The sequence below is a fragment of the Mirounga angustirostris genome, unplaced genomic scaffold, assembly GCF_029215605.1.
Source record: "Mirounga angustirostris isolate CCGP_5_RB_7025 unplaced genomic scaffold, mMirAng1.0.hap1 SCAF_16, whole genome shotgun sequence".
NCBI classification, from domain to species: domain Eukaryota; kingdom Metazoa; phylum Chordata; class Mammalia; order Carnivora; family Phocidae; genus Mirounga; species Mirounga angustirostris.
This window is the reverse complement of record NW_026991724.1, coordinates 16974165-16991751: the sequence shown is the minus strand read 5'-3', so window position 1 is coordinate 16991751 and position 17587 is coordinate 16974165. Positions and strand designations below refer to the sequence as shown.

At 40.0% G+C, this 17587-nt stretch overlaps 1 protein-coding gene across 2 annotated transcripts in view; it reads left to right on the top strand.

Annotated features, from left to right (window-relative positions):
* The window catches only part of SNTB2 (syntrophin beta 2), a 110743-nt gene that overhangs the window by 1423 nt on the left and 91733 nt on the right, over positions 1 to 17587 (top strand). The gene's annotated exons all lie outside the window — the stretch shown is intronic.

The following is a 17587-nucleotide window of genomic DNA, read 5'->3' as shown; positions in this document are numbered from 1 at the left end:
GATCTGTAATCTGGATCTTTTGTGATGAATTTATGGAAGGCAAAAGTAAATCTCCTTTCCGTGAAGTACTCATGCATGTTGGAGGTGGTAGAGTATTGTCAAGGTGATCTGAAAAGCCAGAAATTTTTGAGCGAATGCCTTTCTCTCACGGGTGATTCAGTCATTCAAGAAGGAAGCATTTATTACTGGCTGTTTAGAAGAAGATATAAAAGATAATGTTCCTCTATTTGCTCTCTAGTTGGGGACATGATGGAAAAATGCAGAACAACTTTAAGTTACTGATTATGTAATGCAAACTATAAATGCCAAGGGAATGCAAAGTTAGGAAGTAGTGGAAATCAGGATTAGTCAGGGAGGCCTTTTTCAAGGAGCTGCATCTTGAGCCAGGTCTCTAAGGAAGTAATGGACATAGACAGGCAAAGATGAGTCAGGAGGGTATTCCTGGCAGAGGAAGAGCAGAAGGGAATGGGTGGGGAATAGGGGTAGGCAGAGACTAGTCATGGAACTGAGAGGTCAGAAGTCCAGCTTGGCAAAGTGATGTTCACTTTTTCCCAAAACTGCTTGTAAATACTTGGAAAAATGTTAGTTTGTATGTACTCCCAAGTGTGAAATTCCAGTGTCCCATCTTTATAATATCCTATTTATAAATCTTATTTATACCTTATTTATAGGTGGTGCCAGACACTGCTCAGAAATTAGTGTTAATAAATGGAGTAAAATTATAGACTGTGGCTTGGGCAGTGGGTGTATTAAAAAAAATTGTAACCTTGTAACCTTAAATGTGCACCTTGAAATTGGTCTAGCTAAGCATTTGGTTATAAATTCTTAGAACCAGAATATTGGAGTAGTACTATTTATGTAGTACTCACCGGTCATGGGCAGACGTTTCAGCTCTTTACACCATATATTTCTTAAAAGCCCAGTTTTTGTTTAGATATGTTTTGAACCTGGTATTCATACCAATTAAATGAAAATCATCTAGTAAATGTTGCCCGGTATTCATTAGTCTGAAATAGGCCACATGTGCTTTTGGAAGGAGGCTTTACAAACAGCAGCATAATAACATATTTATCGAGTGTCTTTTTACCTAACACACAGGTTCTGTTTTATTTTCCTATTTTGTAAAAGACAAGCAGTTTTTGTCCTTAAATGTGTGGGGAAGTATGAAATTACACTTTCAAGCCAAAGAGATATAAAAATAAAATTACTTAGAATATGCTAAGTCACTGAAAACAGTGATTTAATTGAACCAGTCAGACATTATTTAAAATCAAGAGCTGGTGTTCCATCCCGGTAGGCCACTTCTAAAAGGTAGATTTTATGCTTAGTCCTTAAAGTTTTGGAACCTTATTGTTCTTCCATTAGATGTCTCAAAACTTGAAAAGCTGCCTTAAGTATGCTCTTTTGTGATGTGGGCAGGGAATTTCAGGCATGCCCTTGCCACCCTCAAGCAAAGGAAAGCGGTAGTCTCTGGTTGCCTGTGGTTAGGGAACTGAGCTAAAGGGTTCCTTTTTATCTCATGGATTTGTCAGGATTATTCATTGATACATCAAACATTTACTCAACTCTACCATGTGCCAGAGGCACTTGAAGATACCTGATTCCTGCCCTCAGGAAGTTTGGAGTTGAGATAAAAGAGAGAGAGAGGAGAAGTAACTATAGCAAAGGGCTAAAAAGGATGTTATAATAGAACTCTGGAGAGGACACAGCGCAAAGAAAGGAGAGATCTGTAGAAGACCTCAGTGGGGGTCAGAGGCTGAGGATGCCTGGGAAAAGGTTGATGGAGAAGTTGAAGCTTCCCCTACGAGAAAGCTGCCACCAGTAAATACACACAAATGAGAGACAGTAGGAAGTTATTTTGCCCAGTGAGGGTAAGTACAAATGAGGACTTTGTGGTCAAACAGACGTGGGTCTGTTTCTGGCTAGTGGTTTGTAACCCCTGGGCAAGTTACTCAACCTTGCTAAGCCTTAGTTTCCTCATCTGAAAAACCAGGATGGTAATAATACCTCCTTCAGAGGGTTGTTACTCATTTGACAATTTGTGTGCTAGGTCCTTTCTTAGGGACTGGGAATATAGCAGTAAACAACAATAACAAAAACCAAAGTCTGAATGAGGAAGGTAGGAATGGGTCATGAAGGTACAAGTGAGATGACACAACCACTCTTAGAATAGCCAGGATAACAAGTTGTTAAAACCCAAGGCACCATTTTACTTGAAAAGAAATACGTGGTAAGAATAAAGATTACTGTAGGTGAGCAGGTTAAGAATGAGTTTGCATTTCTTGGTTGCAAACACCTTTTTCTAATCTTTTTTTCCTGTCATCTCTTGTATAGGCCAACTTTTTTATTTTTAAATTTGCGTTTAGTTTCCCATCCCTTTGATTTTTCCTCTTCTCATTTGCCACTCAGAACCTTACCCTTGATTTTAGCCAAAAGGCTGAGAAGCGATTTTACCACTCAGAACCTTAAAACTTGCTTTTCTCTGTGCTTATAGTTTTGGCTAGTGACTGTTAGCATTGATATTCAGCTACGCTATGCAGAGATATTCAGACTGTAAGCATAAAGGGGTGACTGCTCACCCATCAGGTATTGTATGTTGAATTTGCTGTATCTTGAGTGCTAAAAATAGGGTCTAACTAGGAAGCTTCTAGAATTTATATGTTTAGGGCTGTGAAATTAAATGAATACAAATTATACATCAAAAAATGTTCCAGAAGAGGTTAGGGAAGACAGTATAAAGTATTCAGCTTAAGGTTTGATATTTGAGAAAAGATCTTTTCTTTCTTTCTTTTTTTTTTTTGAAGCAATTCTCATTGGAATATTGTTGGAAAATCATCTTTTATTGCCTAAATGTAGTTTCAAAAGTTTTGTTATCAAATCTACTGAAAAGAAGATGGTTAAGTGTATAGAGGAAGTGGACTGGCATGAAATTTAACTTGAAAATTGAAAATATTTTTTGTATCCAGGATGGTTTGAGATTTTGAGTGTTATATATAATATGGTTCTTTTTTTTTTTTTTTTAAGATTTTATTTATTTATTTGACAGAGAGAGACACAGTGAGAGAGGGAACACAAGCAGGGGGAGTAGGAGAGGGAGAAGCAGGCCTCCTGCCAAGCAGGGAGCCCGATGCGGGGCTTGATCCAGGACCCTGGGATCATGACCTGAGCCGAAGGCAGATGCTTAATGACTGAGCCACCCAGGCGCCCCTATAATATGGTTCTTTGTGCACGTTAGGGGACATGTAACATATTGTTGACAGTATTAGGCTGCTAAATTAAAGAAGCTAGTCTGAATTTCTACACTGCCACTTTCTTCCTTGTTTGTTGGACAAGTTTAGAGTCTCCTAAGGAAAACATTTTACATTTTCTTTGAGATTTTGCATGTATATTCATCAATTTATCTCTTGAAGAACATCTGAATTATCAGGAAGTTTGTGTTTCTGTTTGTTTCTTTTTGTTTAACTAGCCTCGTCATGTTTCACTTGAATGATTAGACATGTTTATATGAGAAACTATGTCTTTGTAACCATATTACTTCTCATAGTCTCATGCTAAAATATGTCCTCCAAATTATTATTAAAGTATGAGAAGTTTATTGATTCTAATATAGAGTGGTTATGAAAATTCTAAGAACATTTTTAGAAACCAAAACCAGGCTTTAATTTAGATCTTAACTGGTAACTCAGTAACTTCAGTATGTTATCTGCTGTGTAGTTTTTCCAGGATAAAGATTACTTTACTCAGGGATCATTCCTATAGTTTGTGTCTTTTATACATAAGGCATGAGGTACAGCCCGTGGCTCTGGAAGTGTTCTGCTGTTCTGAGCTGATGGATTATTTGAGGATCCACTCCCTGTTCATGGCTAGATTTACACACTATCCTAACTAACTGGCAACAAATAATGCTGCCTGCTTGCATTTTTCACTAAATAACGTAATACCTTACTTTTTTATTAGCATTTTAAAATGATCTATGCATTAAATTTTTTTTTTTTTAATTTTAAATAGGCTTCATACCCAGTGTGGAGCCCAGTGTGGGGCTTGAACTCAGAACCCTGAGACCAAGACCTGAGCTGAAATCAAGGGTCAGAGACTTAACTGACTGAGCAACCCAGGCGCCCCATCTATTCATTTTTTTTAAAAAAATTTTTTAAGTTTTTATTTATTTATTTGAGAGCGAGAATGAGAGACAGAGAGAGCACAAGAGTGGGGAGGGTCAGAGGGAGAAGCAGACTCCCTGCTGAGCAGGGAGCCGGATGTGGGACTCGGTCCTGGGACTCCAAGATCATGACCTGAGCTGAAGACAGTCGCTTAACCAACTGAGCCACCCAGGTGCCCTATCTATGCATTTTTATATGCATTTTGTCATTTGACCTTTACACGGTCCTTGGAGGTGATGGGCTGTTTATTTTTGTTTTACAAATGATTACACTATAGTTGATTAAAGTTAAGTGAGTTACTAAAGGTCTCAGAATTTCTCTTGATTTTTAGAGGAAAAATTTTAATGTTCTTTGCGCAAAAGGAAAAACCTTACCTGGACTTTTAAAGCTTGTAAAGTCTTATCTTCCAGATGAGGAAGTAATGACCGGAGAGGTTAAGTGTCGTGTTTGAGGTCAACTAGCTAATTAGTGGTGGAACTTGGACTAAAACCCAAGTCATGCTTTCTCCCTTGTACTATACTACCTACAACTAGTCATTCAGGTCTCTTAGCCTCTCCTGTGCATCATGTTGCAATGCGTTGTGAGAGATCAGCGTGCAAAATAAGTTGAAGGTAGTCTCTGGCGTTGAAGAACTTAGACTGAAATTGGGGAGAGAAAACTGCCACATAGAGAATAAGCGATCAAATGTGTAGTACTCCCTCTTCGAGAGTTCTCTGAAGGGAGTGATCCGTTGTGGGGTGGAAGAGTAGAGTGTGACATTATGGGAAAAGGATAATTAGATCTGAGGCTTGAAGGACAGGTTGCTTCTCTGTAGATGGAAGGCCTTCCACGTTGAGGGGGTAACCTAAACAAAAGCCAAAATGAGCATGACATATGATGGGAAGTGAGGAGAATAGGAATGGACTTGGAAGAAAATAAGGCTGGGTAGATAAATTGGAGCCAGATTATGCAAGGCCTTGAAAGCCAGCCAGAGGAATTTGGGCCTTTTTCATTCTGTCAGTCAACATTTATTAAGTACCTACTGCAAACAAGGTGTTGTGGTAGATGGTGGGAATTAAAGATTGGGAGTAATCCTTGCCCTTTAGGCTCGTAAGGAAACCGTTATAACAGGTTGTGGTAAGTGAGAACTTAAAAGAGGTGAGAACATGGTGCCCTCAAAGCAGAGAAAGAAGTGCAAAGGAGATAGCATGTCAAAGGTAAGAAAGTGACAAGTAGCTGGTGTGTTGAGAGACGTAAAGCATGGTAAGAAATGTGTGCCTGAAAGTATGCTGGAAAGGTGGGCAGAGGCCAGAGATCATCAGGGGCCTTGTATGCAGTGCAAGCAGTTGTCTCTAAGTGGGGTTTATATTTACTTTTCAACCTGAAAAAAAGAACTTGAGCTTTATTAATATTTAACGTATGGGTGATACAGGTTCTCTCAGTCTTCCAAGATGGGGCCATTACACATTTGATACACAAGGTGATATCTCGAGGAAAGAGTCGAAGCTTCACAAAGCAAAGGGATTGAGAGTGGTGACCTTACTAATTTGCTATTATCATATTGTGACTTATTGTAGTTTACTTGAGCCTGATTGAGTGGATATACATTATATCATGTGCTTTTAACTAAATTAGTCTTCTCAAAATGAACAAGTGGCTTAAAGATTTGCACAAAGAAACCATGGATTAAAGGTAATTATAATACTACAAACAATAACAAAAAGGTAAAGCTGCCATTTCTTCTAGTAGGAGCTATTTGTCACATTTCAAGGTAATCATATCTGTTGAGAAGGCAGCCTAAAAAATGAAATTGCCAAGAAGACTATTTTAAATGTGGATTAGCACATTATAATTATTAATGAACTTGGCCCTGAGAGTATCCTGTAGTTTGAGTCATATAGTAGCTAATGATAGTTTGACTTCATCGGGAATATGTTACTGTCTTAATTTAATCTTTATGCCATTCTCTCTTGATTTCTGTATCTTAAGGATATTTAATAATATATATGTATTAATGAATATTCACAGATTGAGAGTGTAGACTCACATTTTACCTACGGGTGTGTGCTGTCAGAAGTTTTAGGCCTGGGAAGCCACCCAGGCTAATTTAAAGTGCTTTAAATGAGGGAGTGTTTTAAGTGAGGGAATGATGTCTTAGGAAGTTCAGAAGGGCAGGTGGAGTGTAGGAGCTCAAGACATGAGGTAAGGGAAAGCAGTTAGGAGGTTGTTGCAACACCATAACGATAGTGAGACTGGATGGGACGGTATGAAGCTGAACAATATTAGGGAGACAGAAACAGTAGGTCTGGGGCGCCTGGATGGCTCAGTCGGTTGAGTGTCTGCCTTCAGCTCAGGTCATGATCCCAGGGTCCTGGGATTGGGTTCCCCACTCAGGAGAGAGTCTACTTCTCCCTCTGCCTGCCACTCGCCCTGCTTGTGCTCTCTCTCTCTGACAAATAAATAAATAAAATCTTTAAAAAAGAAAAGAAAAGAAATAGCAGGTCTAAACGATTGGTTTGGGGGCTGAGGGAAAGAGAAAAGTGGAAGATAACTCCTAGATTTTTAGCCTCGGAAACCAGATAACTATGAAACCAAAAGTAACGGGGAGGAACTGTGTTTTGAGTGAAGGTAAGAATTTGGTTTGGGGGCACCTGGGTGGCTCAGTCGTTAAGCGTCTGCCTTCGGCTCAGGTCATGATCCCAGGGTCCTGGGATTGAGCCCCGAGTCCAGCTCCCTGCTCGGCTGGAAACCTGCTTCTCCCTCTCCCACTCCCCCTGCTTGTGTTCCTTCTCTCACTGTGTGTCTCTCTGTCAAATAAATAAATAAAATCTTAAAAAAAAAAAAAAAACAAAGAAGTTTGGTTTGGGGCATGTTGGAGTTACCTGTGTGACATCCTGGTGCAGAAGTCCAGTAGCCAGTCTGGAGTATGGTCTATAGTCAAGAGAGATATGAGAATGAAGATTTATGAGATGTCAGGGTAGAGGTGGTATTTGATGCCATGAGTGTAAATGGAATCATCAAGAGAGAGTGCAAATTAAAAAGAGAAGTAGAACCAGGATGGAACCTGCAGAACCCCTACATTTGAAAAAAGGAGTACAGGAAGAGGAATCTGGAAAGAAAAGGTTTGAGAGGTAGGGAGGGAGCCTGGAGAAAATGGTACAGTGCAAGTCAGCAAGGCAAGAATTCCAAAAAGGAGGATGTGATCAGCATCTTCAGATGCTACAGAAGCCAAAAAAGTCGAGAACTAAAAAGTCCATTGGATTTAGTAATTAGAGAACCAGATCATTAGAGTTCTTGTATGAGCAATTTCAGCAGAGTGACAGGATCGAGGCAGTGAGTAGACCATGCTTTTTAAAAGTTGCTCAGAAAAAAAAGAAGCAATCATGGTGACTAGAATTAAATGAAGTGTCCAAGAAAGGTTTTACTTTTGTAGCTGGTTGTTTTTTATTTTGTTTTACATGGGGAAGAATTGGGACATATTTGTAAGGCAAGGAGAAAAGGCCAACAGACAAGGGAAGAGGTTGAAGAGATAGAAGGGGTGGGGAACTGATGCAATCCGTTGTTGAGCCAGGAAGTGACATGATGGGAACAGAATTTTGGGTTGGCAGCAGTGGATGCATTGGATACAATGCAGAGAGGAAAGACGAAAGGTAGGAAAAACTACAGCTGTTGTAATGAAAGCAGCTCAAAGCAGAGGTGGTGACCATTGAAGGGGGTGGTGGTGGGCGCACTGGGAATAGAAAGGAAGACGCAATTCAAAGAACATTTTTTTTTTTTTTAAGATTTTATTTATTTGACAGAGAGAGACACAGTGAGAAAGGAAACACAAGCAGGGGGAGTGGGAGAGGGAGAAGCAGGCTTCCCGCCGAGCAGGGAGCCCGATCCCAGGATCCTGGGCGCTTAACTGAGCCACCCAGGCGCCCCTCAAAGAACGTTTAAAGCAGATGATTTTTGCCAGGGGTCAGCAGAATCCACTGGGGACCTTTTTCTACCTAGATAGCATCCTTCTGACTGCCTCTACACCCAAAGATCAACACTTGTAGAAAACCTCTGGGAGTGAGCCTCTGTCGCAAGCACAGGCATTTGATCCCTGGGAGACACTGGGTGGAAAATTGAGAGCCACTGTTTTAAAGGAAGAAATGACAGGCTGTGGGGGCAGATTGGATGTAATCAATTAGCCCTGAGGTTTCTTCTCTCTTTTTTTTTTTTTTAAGATCTTATTTATTTATTTGACAGAAAGAGAGGGAACACAAGAAGGGGGAGCAGCAGGCTTCCTGCTGAGCAAGGAGCCCTATGGACTCGATCCCAGGACCCTGGGATCATGACCTGAGCCGAAGGCAGATGCTTAACCGACTGAATCACCCAGGCGCCCTGGCCCTGAGGTTTCTATCCAGGGATAGTAGGGGAATGGTTATTACCAGTGGGAAAAAATGGAATACTTGGGAGGATATTAAGCTTATACCATTCAGCTTTGTTATAAAGCACTTAGGCGATACAACTCTGCTGGCTCTGGGGACTGAGAAGAAAAATTTTAGTTTATAAACTTTACATCTAGTCACACAGCATAAGAGCATATTCTTCCTTTAAAAGGGTTTTTCCCTAGATTCCAGAAAGGAGATTTTGGCTTTGGAGAAATGACCGTATGTTCTGGTGTGTTTAATATTTTGTGTCTGGAGAAATACAGTTGATTTAGTTATTTTTATTTTATTTTATTATTTATGTGAGTGCCAGCGTAAGGAAAATAAGCTGATTCCTTCATACAATTCGTGTTTGATTTCAGTTTAAAAAGCACAACTCTTGAAATAATTTTGTATGTGAACAAAGTGCTGGTGATTACAGTGTTAGTAGATTTGCCTTTTGGAAAGAATAAAAGAGTTAGAGAACTCAAACTTGGTTTGTTTCTGTGACTTGGCTCCCAAGACATTACTAGAATTCTTTGACATATATCCAGTTAAGAATAATCTGTCACGTATGTGAAGTGTTATACTTCGCACTTGGAAAATGGGAAGCTTTGATTTTGAAAGAGACTCAGAAAAATCATAGACTTATTAATAAAACCAGTTGATCAATAAAACTATTTTTTAAAAGATGTTATTTATTTATTTGAGAGAGAGAGAAGATAGAGAGCACAAACGGTGGGGAGGGGCAGAGGGAGAAGGAGAAGCAGACTTCCCACTGAGCAGGGAGCCCGACAGGAAGCTTGATCCCAAGACCCTGGGATCATGACCTGAGCTGAAGTCAGATGCTTAACCAACTGAGCCACCCAGGCGCCCCTGTACAATTTTTTTTAGTTAAGAATTATTTTGGTTGCAGAAACCCAAACCAAACTAAGCAGAAGTGGAATGTATTGCCTCATATAGTTCCTACGACTGGGGGTGGATCTAGGTTTAGGTCCAGAGAAATCCAAAGGCTCAAATTATCTTGGCTGCAACATCTCCTGCTGTGGAGAGTCTAATTCTGTATAGTCAGCTAAAATGGCATTGGCAGTTCTAGGAATATATTGCCATAACTTAACCCCTGTTAAAAAAGAAGCATTTTTCTTCTAGCACCCACATACCAGTTTCTTGGAAGGACTTTGATTAGCTCTGCTTTTTCTACCTCTACAAACTATCACTCTTTCCAAGATGATGGAGACTGTGATTCTAGGCCTGGGTCATGTGCCCATCCCTGGTATATCAAGATTGGCAGCCTCACCAAACTGTGAAATGCAGAATGGGGTGGTTGCTAGGCAAACTTGCCTCCACTCTTACAATGCAGATGTTGAAGCCATTGATTTATTATTATGTATTTATAATTAATTTTAAAAATAAAAAATTTTAATTTAAAAAATTAAAAAGAAAAAATTTTAAGATGTATGCCCAATGTGGGGCTCAAACTCATAACCTCCGAGATCAAGAGTCACATGCTCTTCCAACTGAGCCAGCCACATGCCCCAAGATATTTTATAGCTAAATTGTAAACTTAAAAAAAAATTGAAACAATATAAATAATAATGATGTTATTGAGAGCTTACAGCTGCTAAGCTCTTTATGTGCATTATCACAGTTTATTCTTTTAACAGCACTGTAAGGCAGGCATAATCAATTTGAAGAAATTGAGGCCTGGAGAGATTAAATAATTTGTCGATGGTCACAGCACTTGGTAGAGGCAAGGTAGTTATTCAGATTAGTCAGACTCCACACCTCTTGGTATTTATCATTATAATAGACTGCTTCTCTGATGAATCTGTTTAGGTTAAGAAGCTAGCAAATCTAAAGACCAACAGGATTTATTGTTATGATTGGTTTAATGTGCAGGAAATTGTGCTCCTGGATTCTGTGTTGTTGCATCTGTCTGGAGGTTATTGTTAATGCCTCCTTGCCTTTGTCTAGGATTTTTCTTTCTTTTTTTTTTTTTTTTAAGATTTTTTTTTATTTATTTGACAGAGAGAGACACAGCGAGAGAGGGAACACAAGCAGCAGGAGAGGGAGAGGGAGAAGCAGGCCCCCCGCGGAGCAGGGAGCCCGATGCGGGGCTCGATCCCAGGACCCTGGGATCATGACCTGAGCCGAAGGCAGACGCTTAACGACTGAGCCACCCAGGCGCCCCTGTCTAGGATTTTTCATGCTGGGCACAAATAGCTGTATGTGATTAATCAACTCATATTGAATACCCACACCCTGCTAGGCACTCTGGGAGAGATGGAAAGAAAATAGCAACTTAGCCAGTGAAGCACCCCACACAGGCCCTACTTTTAAGAAGTACCCAGAATGGGTATAAACATGCTAATAAACTGCACATAAATTAACCTACATTATTTCATACATTACAAGTGGTAGACAACTGCTGAAAGAACTTGGAATAAGGAAGCAGCTGATGTTAGGAATGTCTTCTGGGTCAGGTGAGGGGGGGTGGGAGGTACAGAAGATAGACATAAATATTCTTTGTGAGGGCAGTGGCATGTCCAGAGGTAAGAACGAGCAAGTGATGTGCAAACTCCAGCAAACACACTTGATGAAATAGCTGGTTTTCAAGACTTTAAAGCACTGATTTTTAAATAAATTTAATGTATTATTAGTAAAAATAATAAACTGATGTCTTAGGTATTGTAACAATTTTATTCATTGTCTGCTAACTGCTTTGTAATGCAAGTCAGTTTTCTTTTGTAATCATTCTAGCCAAACTTTTTCTGTTAGCTCTTCCATTTTTAGTATATTACAATGTTATTTTACTGTTGAAAAACATCAATTTTAGCAAAGTAGCATTCTCCAAACCGTATCCACCTTTACAAATAAATGTTTGCCCAAATGAAACACAATGTTTCACTGAACACTAAGTGTCTTGGATTTACCTCCTTATTCTGCTGTAATTGTTGGCCAGTAAAGGTATTTAAATTGTTAGCTGTTTTCATTGCAGTAAGGGCTGTCTACATTTTAAAAAACCACTAGTAATCTATACGACATTTTAGAGTACTAAGGATAAATATTTGGCGTTAGTCTTTTCAAAGATGTTTTTTAAAAAGTAAGCTCTAGGGCGCCTGGGTGGCTCAGTTGGTTAAGCGACTGCCTTCGGCTCAGGTCATGATCCTGGAGTCCCGGGATGGAGTCCCGCATCGGGCTCCCTGCTCGGCGGGGAGTCTGCTTCTCCCTCTGACCCTCCTCCCTCTCATGCTCTCTGTCTCTCATTCTCTCTGTCTCAAATAAATAAATAAAATCTTTAAAAAATAAAAAATAAAAAAATAAATGCAGCTGCAAAGATCCTTAAAAAAATAAAATAAAATAAATAAAAAGTAAGCTCTACACCCAATGTGGGGCTCTGAACTCATGACCCCAAGATCATGAGTCGCATGCTCCACGGACTGAGCCAGCTGGCCCCCCCCCCTTTTTTTTTTTTTTAAGATTTTTATTTATTTATTTGACAGAGAGAGACACAGTGAGAGAGGAACACAAGCAGGGGAGCGGGAGAGGGAGAAGCAGGCTTCCCACCGAGCAGGGAGCCCAATGCGGGGCTGGATCCCAGGACCCTGGGATCATGACCTGAGCTGAAGGCAGACGCTTAACAACTGAGCCACCCAGGCGCCCCACCACAGATGTTTTTATATGGATCTGCTTTGTCCACTTACAGTGTTATAGAGTTGATTTTTGTATTTGTTAATTTCATTTCAGGATACCAAATAATGACAGTACTCACAGATTAGTAAATGACATTGATACTGGAAAATAAAGAAAATAATTTTAAATGCTGCCAAGCTAGTTTTTAGCAGCCAGGTCTGGCAGATTTGTAAATATATTCATATGTATTTATACGTATATTTTCATCTTTATATTTGACAAGAAAAATGTTTTCCTTGCATGTTTTTCCTCTGCTTCTCTCTAGGGACATTGCGGTTGGGAGAAAGATCTGTTCTGCTCTTACTCCTCTACCACCAACGTTTCCTCCCACTCTTTTTATTTCTCAAATTCCCTTCTATTTCTTTTGTGTTTGGGCCTCAAAAGAAGTCTTTGGGATCCTTAGGACATCTCCAATCTTTGGGTTGTGGTAACAGAAACTCCCTGAGTCTTCTGGTACCAGAAATGCTTTGGTTCCAAACCTAAGCATGAGAGGACAAGATACTTGGGAGAAAAATAAAGCAAAGCGTTTCTGATGGCCATTAGCTCCCTATGTGACCTTGGAAAAAAAATTTCAGCATTACAAGCCTTACATTTCTTTTTTCTTTTTTTTTTTTTTAAAGATTTTATTTATTTATTTGAGACAGAGAGAATGAGAGAGAGCACATGAGAGGGGGGAGGGTCGGAGGGAGAAGCAGACTTGCTGCTGAGCAAGGAGCCCGATGCGGGACTCGATCCCGGGACTCCAGGATCATGACCTGAGCCGAAGGCAGTCGCTTAACCAACTGAGCCACCCAGGCGCCCCACAAACCTTACATTTTTTTTTTTAAAGATTTTATTTATTTATTTATTTTGAGAGAGAGAATGAGAGACAGAGAGCATGAGAGGGAGGAGGGTCAGAGGGAGAAGCAGACTCCCTGCCGAGCAGAGAGCCCGATGCAGGACTCGATCCCGGGACTCCAGGATCATGACCTGAGCCGAAGGCAGTCGCTTAACCAACTGAGCCACCCAGGCGCCCTCTTATCTATTAAAAATAGGATGCCTTCTAGTTCTCATATTTTATCACTCTAAATATAACATAGAGACTGAAGAGTTGTAGTTAAACTGACTATATACAAATACATGGACTGTCAGAGAATTGAAATATAATCAAACTATTTTTAACACTAAAAATATTGTAAATATAGTTTAATCTCTTTTTGATTATTCAGATGGAACCTCTGTATTTGTAATACCTTATTGTGAACTTTATTGTTGTGATGGAGATACACGGAAGTGCCAGATAAGAGATTTTTATGTTGTAGATGTGCAGATAAATCAGCTTTCGCTCTTCCATCTTTCATTATAAATAGTAACTAGTATTCATGGGGTGCCTGGGTGGCTGGCTCAGTCGTTAAGCGTCTGCCTTCAGCTCAGGTCATGATCCCAGGGTCCTGGGATCGAGCCCCGAGTCGGGCCCCCTGCTCGGCAGGAAGCCTGCTTCTCCCTCTCCCACTCCCCGTGCTTGTGTCCCTTCTCTTGCTGTGTCTCTCTCTGTCAAATAAATAAATAAAATCTTTAAAAAAAAAAATGTAGTAACCAGTCTTCTTTAGACCAACACTGGCAGCATTTATAAAGCTGTCTTCAAGCAGAAAAGAATCACTTAGGGAAGAAGGAATATTGAGTGATCTAGATTGCAATTAATTTTGCCACTGATTATTGTGTAACTTGAGTTTCTTTATTGTTCTTTAGTGAATGAGAGCAAGACCCTCTTAATGAATATTGCAAAGAAAGCCAAACTCTAGGACTTAGATGCCAAGTGATTCCTTTCTCTCTGCCCTTTTTAGTGTGAAAAATGAGGAGAAAGGGGGAAATTATTTGCATAAATAATATATTTGTGTTGGCCATTGTTGTCAACTAAATTTACTCACAGTGATTTAGATGTTTGGAATATTTTGACAAGTAAGGAATCAACTTCTTTTGCAAAAAGTTTGATGTATTCTCTATTAGCATTAGAACACTGGCATGAAATTATTTTTATGCCAGGCATTCTGCTCCTGTAGACTGCATTCTTGGCACCCAGCAAAGCACCAATCACATCACTGGTATTATGTATGTTTACTAAATGAAAGAAGGATGGAGTATACAGAGCATCAAATCTCAAGTATAAAAAGGTTATTTAAAACACAGGTGACCGGGGCGCCTGGGTGGCTCAGTCGTTAAGCGCCTGCCTTCGGCTCAGGTCATGATCCTGGCGTTCTGGGATCGAGCCCCACATCGGGCTCCCTGTTCGGCAGGAGGCCTGCCTCTCCCCCCTCCACTCCCCCTGCCTGTGCTCCTCTCTCACTGTGTCTCTGTCTGTCAAATAAATAAATAAAATCTTTAAAAAAACAAAAAACAAAAAAAAAAACCACAGGTGACCTAGGGACGCCTGGGTGGCCCATTTGTTTAAGCAACTGACCCATGGTTTCAGCGTAGGTCATGATCTCAGGGGTCTTGGGATCAAGCCCCAAGGCTCTCTGCTTGAAGATTCTCTCTCTCTGCCCTTCCCCCCCTCTCATGCACCCTATCTCTCAAATAAATGCACTCTATCTCTCAAATAAATAAATCTTTAAAAGTAAGTAAATGGAGGGTGCCTGGGTGGCTCAGTTGGTTAAGCGACTGTCTTTGGCTCAGGTTGTGATCCTGGAGTCCCTGGATCGAGTCCCGCATCGGGCTCCCTGCTCGGCAGGGAGCCTGCTTCTCCCTCTGACCCTCCCCCCTCTCATGTGCTCTCTCTCTCTCATTCTTTTCTTAAGTTATTTATTTATTTATATAATGTCTACACCCAACATAGGGCTTGAACTCATGACCCTGAGATCAAGAGGCACACGTTCTGAGCCAGACAGGCACCCCCATAATTTTCTTGTTATAATTTGGATTGGTTTTGATTTCTGGACTTTATGAGTAAGACTGCCATGAACATTCTTGTTCAATTTTTGTGTGTGTGTGAGTGAATGTGAATATATGTTTTCATTTATCTTGGGTACATACTTAAGTGTAGAATTGCTGATTCATGGGTGATGCATGTTCAACTTTATAAGAAACTGCGAAATAATCCCCTAGAGTAAATGTACCATCTTACACTCCTAACAACAATGTATGAGAGTTCTTAATGTCCTTGCTGACATTAAATGGTATTCATCTTATTATTTTAGCTCTTAATGTCCTTGCTGACATTAAGTGGTATTCATCTTACTATTTTAGCTCTTGTAGTAGGTGTGAAATGGTATTTTGTTTTGGTTTTTAATTTCCATTTACCTGGTGAATAAAGAAAAGGTATCTTTCCATGGGTTTATTGGCCATTCATATATATATATATTTTTTTTTTTTTAAGATTTTTTTTTTTTCATGAGAGACAGAGAGAGAGAGAGAGAGGCAGAGGGAGAAGTAGGCAGGGAGCCCAATGCGGGGCTCGATCCCAGGACCCTGGGACCATGACCTGAGCCGAAGGCAGACGGTTAACAACTGAGCCACCCAGGTGCCCATGTGAATATTTTTTCTAATCTGGAGCTTGTCTGTTCATTTCCTTAATGGTAGATTTAGCTGAGCTGAAATTTTTTCCTTCATGGTTACTGTTTGTTCTGTCCAAGAAATCTTTGCCTACTTCAAGGTCACGAAGATATTCTATATTTTTTTCTATTAGCTTTATGGTGGTATTTCAAGTTTAGACCTATAATCCATCTTTTTTTTTTAAAAAAAGATTATTTATTTTAGAGAGAGAGAGTGTGTGTGTGTGTGTGTGTGCATGAGCAGGGGGAGGGGTAGATGGAGAGAGAGAGGGGAAGCAGGCTCCCCACCATGCAGGGAGCCTGACATGGGGCTTTATCTCACGACCCCATATCATGACCCGAGCTGAAACCAAGAGTCCCATGCTTAACCGATTGAGCCACCCAGGTGCTCCATGATCCATCTTAAAATAATTTTTTTGTATTGACTATGTTTCTTTGCTATTACTTTGTCCTCACCTGACTGATAAGATTCTTCTACCCTAAAGATCCTCATTATTTCTCTTTGTGGGGTAATGGCAGAAGACTGCTGTGTAACTTTTACCAAACACTTTAGTAAACACTGCTGACCTATTCATTTATATGTGTTCCCTCTTCAGTGATGTGTCACTGAAATATCAGACAAATGGAGTCATCTCTCTCTGTTTTATTATAATTACTCCCCATCACACTTTCAGGGCCACCAAGTGTCTGGTTTTGAAGCAGAATACTCAGGAAAGCCATAGGGAAACAGCAGCCTGGGCTGGAAGGTGCCACCTGGAATCATGAAGTATTACATGTGAAAACATGATTATTTAAAGGATTTTGATGCCTTCTTCTAAGCATCTTGTACAGCATCTTGTAATGGTATTAATGTCACAGAACGAGAAGAACTACTCATTAACACTAATAAATGGGAGAGAATGCACTGAACCAAAAGTTGCAGTCTTATAACTTATAAGACTCCCTCAAATGTAGGTCTGTAGTTAAAACAGCAGGCTAATTTATTTTTTGCCATGTTGATATGCTGAATGGGGAGGGGGAGGATGTGGCAAAATAGAAAGGATTAAGGAGGCATGGACATAAAATCCTTTAATACTACTTGGTAAGGTATTCATTTTATCCATTTGAAGAAATCTAAAATTATTTATGAAAGGAATGTTTTTTAAGTTGGAGTTGGGAACTAGTGGCAAATCATTGGGTATTAACCAGTTTAGGAACAAAGTGCAGCTGAAACGAATGTTAACCCTGTTAGATTGTGTTTATTGTCAACAACAATACATCCTCCCCTGCCCCCCCCCCAAAAAAACTCTCCTGAGACACTGTTCTCAGATTTTCAGAAAAAAGTTTGAACAGTTATTTTGGATTTCTTATTTGGAAGATAATAATCTTGAGTTTGGTTAAAACATTTTCTTTCTTTTTTTTGTTGTTTTTTTGTTTTTTAACTTTTATTTTTCACATTTAAGTTCTCAATGCACCTGGAATTTTTTTTTTTTTTAAGATTTTTATTTTCATTTATTTGACAGAGAGAGACACAGCGAGAGAGGGAACACAAGCAGGGGGAGTGGGAGAGGGAGAAGCAGGCTTCCCGCAGAGCAGGGAGCCCGATGCGGTGCTCGATCCCAGGACCCTGGGATCATGACCTGAGCCAAAGGCAGACGCTTAACGACTGAGCCACCCAGGTGCCCTGGAATTTATTTTTGTATAAATTGTTTTTGTGGGGTTTTTTTCTTACTTTTGGTTAAAATATTTTCTGTGAGCAATCAACTCTTTTTATAGATTTATTTATTTGAGAGAGCGCGCACGAAGAGAGAGGAGGGGCAAAGGGAGAGGGAGAGAGAAACTCAAGCAAACT